This window comes from Microtus oregoni, unplaced genomic scaffold, assembly GCF_018167655.1.
Source record: "Microtus oregoni isolate MIOR12 unplaced genomic scaffold, Mior012 000021F_ref0000039, whole genome shotgun sequence".
Taxonomy (NCBI): Eukaryota; Metazoa; Chordata; class Mammalia; order Rodentia; family Cricetidae; genus Microtus; species Microtus oregoni.
Genome location: NW_024543080.1, coordinates 4,917,170 through 4,921,722, shown reverse-complemented (window position 1 = coordinate 4,921,722; position 4,553 = coordinate 4,917,170). Strand labels below are relative to the sequence as shown.

Sequence of the window (4,553 nt, the reverse complement as noted above, 5' to 3'; positions counted from 1 at the left end):
TGTCCCTGTGAAAAGCGATGTATGTGTGCTGGCAGATGATCCTATCTACAACGGTTGGAACATTTGGAATTTCCTTTGGATGGTCTGTTCCTGGGTGGTGCCTGAGTATTCTCAGTTTGTGGTCTTTATTGGAACCAGGTATTGCCTTAGGTTAAGTGACTGAGACTCGGGCCTCGATTGAGCTTGTCACAGCTGAGTCCTACACTGGCAGCCCAAAGAAAAATCTGACCACACAGCTAAACCAAACCCAAAACCAAACAACAATTAGTTCTTTTTTTTTAATTTATTTATTTATTATGTATACAATATTCTGTCTGCGTGTATGCCTGCAGGCCAGAAGAGGGCACCAGACCTCATTACAGATAGTTGTGAGCCACCATCTGGTTGCTGGGAATTGAACTCAGGACCTTTGGAAGAGCAGGCAATGCTCTTAACCGCTGAGCCATCTCTCCAGCCCTTTTTTTTTTTTTTACAAATAAAAATTTTTAAATTAAAATAAGTAAAATGGATGACCTTGATAATGGAAGATCACTTTTTTATTTTTATCAAGATTGGAATCATTGTTTAAACATAGAAGTTTTTCCTGTGGCTCTATGTTCTCCATGGTCATACTGAAGGAAGATGAGTCAGGCACCTGTGGATGTCCCTCCCAATGACAAGTTTGTTCTGAGGCAGCATCTGCCTTCTCCTGAGGATCCTCTCCCTCACACTGCACTCTTATACCCCCAACTACAGAAACAGGTGTAGGCTTCACAGAACTTTGTCAGGCTTCAGGGAGGTCCAGTAGAAGATGACATCCGCAAGACAGGTGGGCAGGTAGCTCACAGGGATGTAGAAGATCTTGGCATCCCAACCAGCTGCGTATCGAGTCTGGGGGTAACAGGAAGTCAGCGCATGCTCCATGCAGTCCGTCACCAAGGAGACCTCTTAGCACATTTTTTTCAGTAACTTTAACCCTGTCAGATAAGATAACAAAAACTTCTCATCATAGATCTTCTTGACTTCTGAGCTGGCCTTGTCCCACTGCATCTAGACATGTGATGAATGCCTGTCACTACTGGAAATACCAGTTCAGAAGAAACCAGGTTCTACGATAGCCACCTTCACTCCAAAATAGAAGAGCTCCCTCCTGAGGGAGTCTGAGAAGGCCTCTCCACCATACTTGGAGATGCAGTAACCACCACCAAACAAAGACCCAAAATGCTGGAAATGTTGACCACATGGCCCTTTGCCTTCCTCACTAAGGGAAGCATGCTCAGAGACACCTCGATCATGCCCAACAGGTTCACATCCAGTATCTTTGCAAAATCCCCTTTGTTCATCCACTCACTGGGACCCGAGGGGATGGAGATGCCAGCATTGTTGACCAGGGCCCAGAGTCCTGCTATCAGCGAGGCATTCTCATCTTGCTTCCTCTGCCTCTGGGTGATGGCTGCAGAGTCAACACTTAGTTCTGAATGGGTTCTGGTAAGAGCCTGCAACTGTATGTAGTCAGTTTCATTGCTCCAGTTATTTATCTGGGTCTCCGTTTCAATTTAGTTTGTTCTGTTCTGTGATGCATTTTCAAAAGATGTTTTGCATGTTCTAAGTGGAATCTTGGTGACTTTCAGCAGGTGGCTTGGGCAGGATATGTAATCATCATCTTGTCAGAAATAGATTCTGATGTGAGCTGAAGCTGAATTATAACCCCCCCCCCCCAATTCGTATGCTGAAGCTCTAGCTCCTGGTGTCTAAGGATGTGAGGGTAACTAGAGACGATCTGGAAAGTAGCTATGAAGGTAAAATGAAATCATGGATCCAACAGGATTGATGTCTTCCTAGGAAAATTAGAGGATGCACGTGGGAAGAGAGGGCCAATCCTGTGGACAGGCATGGGTTAGATGGCATCTCTTCAATGCCTTGGTTAAAACTGGAGTTCTTGAGAGCAGGAGAAAGGGAAATATTAAAATCCAGAACGAGGGAGGGGAGCCTGACATCCACCTCTAGCTAAGAAAGAAGGCACCAGGGGATGAAAGAAAGGATGCTCTAGAGCCTTCTGCAATGGCAAGATAACGTCCAGGCCTTGGGGAAAGCTTGGGTGCTGCTAAGCACTCTTGGGGCTTTCCCAGTCACCACCAGCTTGCAACTCTTCATGTGTAGGTGCATGGTACTGTTTGAAGAGGAAAGACTGGAGTGCTGTGGTTTTTGACCTTCACACTCCAACCCCCTAACCCTACTGGCATGAAATTCTTTCTATGATAAAGATCAAGTCCTCTGCCTCACAATTTGGGCCAAGCTGCTAATAATCCTTGATTCCCAGCCCCCTCCCCATCTACCAAATTATCCATTTAATGGGTCAAACTGCCCACAATGCCATAGAGTTCAAAGCTTTCTGAGGAAATTCCTGGTTGTGGAATTCACTGAGACCCTCACTGTACCCGCATGTGTGTGTTTCTCAGAGAAAGAGAATCAGTTACTAATAAGAAACTGTCAGCAATTTGAGAATGAAGGTGTATATTGTGGGTTATCTGTTTACACTGTAAAGATATGTCTGCCTAAGGGGCGCCTTCTGATTGGTTTAATAAGCTAAATGGCCAATAGCTAGGCAGGACTTCCAGGCAGAGAGAGAGAGAGAGAGAGAGAGAGAGAGAGAGAGAGAGAGAGAGACTGGGAGGAGGAATCTAGACCTGCAATTTCACCAGCAGACTCGGAGCAAGTAGGATGTGCTGTGCTAAGAAGAAGTAACCAAGCCACGTGCCAGAGTAGATTAAAAAACATAGGTAAGAGCTAGTTGGAAACAAGCCTAAGCTAAGGCCAAGCTTTCATAATTAATAATAAGTCTCCAAGTTGGGTTGGAGAAATGGCTCAGATGTTAAGAGCACTGGCTGCTTTTCCAAAGGTCCTGAGTTCAATTCCCAGCAACCACATGGTGGCTCATAACCATCTGTAATGAGATCTGATGGCCTCTTCTGGACTGCAGGCATCCATGCAGGCAGAACACTGCATACATAATCAATAAATAAATCTTAAAAAATAAGTCTCCAGGTAATTATTTGCAGGCTGGCAATCCAACAAGAAGCTTACTACAGATGTAGGCACCCAGGGGCAGGAGACTGGAGGAACAGAACAGGAGAGCCTGGGTTCTTTCACCCACTTGGACCTCTTCACCTTCCATGTTTGGCGAAACAGGAATGTGGGGGAGCCTTTTGAATTTAATTTTAGTTTTTGTGGTTGTCCTGAAATTCACTATGCAGATCAGACTGGCCTTGAACTCACAGAGATCCACTTACCTCTGCCTCCCAAGTGCCGGGATAAAAGGCTTGTAACAACAGGTCCAAGTGAGAAAGATTTTTGAGCAGGTATTTTAGGGCCCATGGTGCCACCAAGGTCATAAAGTAGAATTGATGACGTTGATTTTGTTCCCTGTTTCCCTGTGCGTGCCACGCACAACATCGATAAAGCTGATTTCCCTTAGAGTTTAGTGAATCTATGTCTCACAGAATGATTGCAATTAATCTCTCTAATTTCTCTCATTTATTCACTTTTTTTCTTACAAGTCAGCAGTGCATATTTGGTATGATTTTCTCTCCTTCCCTCCCTCCCTCCCTCCCTCCCTCCCTCCCTGCTTTCATCACAGCTTCTCTTTGTGAAACTCAAGGCTTGTAGGGACATAGAAGAAGAATAAATAAGAAAGTCACATCTGCCCCCCTCCCCCCCATCATTAGGAAAGACATCACTTCTGCCTCTGGTACCCTGAATAGAGAGTTTATCAAATGGCTCCAGCTTAGCTTTAAGGGAGGCTCCAGGAGTCTTCATTTGTGTCCTGGAAGGAGAGAATAAACCATATAAAAATCCCTAGGGAAAACTTACCACTTTTCAATGTCCCTTCCTGCCCAGCACCCACGTGCCCAACAGTCCCCACGTTTCCAGCTCATTCATTGTGGGTATCTACCTCAGTTAGGAAGATTGTTCCAGCAGGGAGCTCTCTGGTGCAGGTTAGGGACCAAGACAGGAGGGTTGGGTAGCAGGAATGATGTATGGGATGGAGCTAGGGAAGATTCTGTTGAGAGAGAAGCCAGCAAAAATCAACTGTCCTTTCCCAAAACCTATTTGCCATCTGGCTGTGCCAGGACGTAACAGATGGCACAGAAGAGTTCTCCATCTGGCCCTGCCTCTGCCTAACAAGGGCAATGGTGCAGTCCTCCTCAATGGATGTTATTTTCCTCGCCTTTTCGGAGGTATGACTACCACACTATCTACACTGAAGGTCTATCATGTGATGATGTAACACATTTGTATGTTGGGAGATGATTGCCACAGCAAATTAGCATGTCCATTGTGGTGTGTGTGTCAAAAACCCTTAAGATCTGTTCTCTTAGTATCCACATGTGTTACTATCAATTATAGTCACCATATATGCATATGTCTAATAATAATACTGTGATTAGGGACCCATCATTCACTCACCCCACACAAATGAAACTCTAGCTGCACAACACCCTGCTTCCCCACCCCCTGATGTTTGTAGCCACCAACAATGGTTTTTCTATGAGGAGCTTCTCTGAGATGAATTT

General features: G+C 45.1%; 1 pseudogene; it reads right to left on the bottom strand.

The window, feature by feature from the left end:
• Positions 1 to 526: 526 nt before the first annotated feature.
• Positions 527 to 3,154, bottom strand: LOC121460657 (annotated as a pseudogene).
• Positions 3,155 to 4,553: the final 1,399 nt, after the last annotated feature.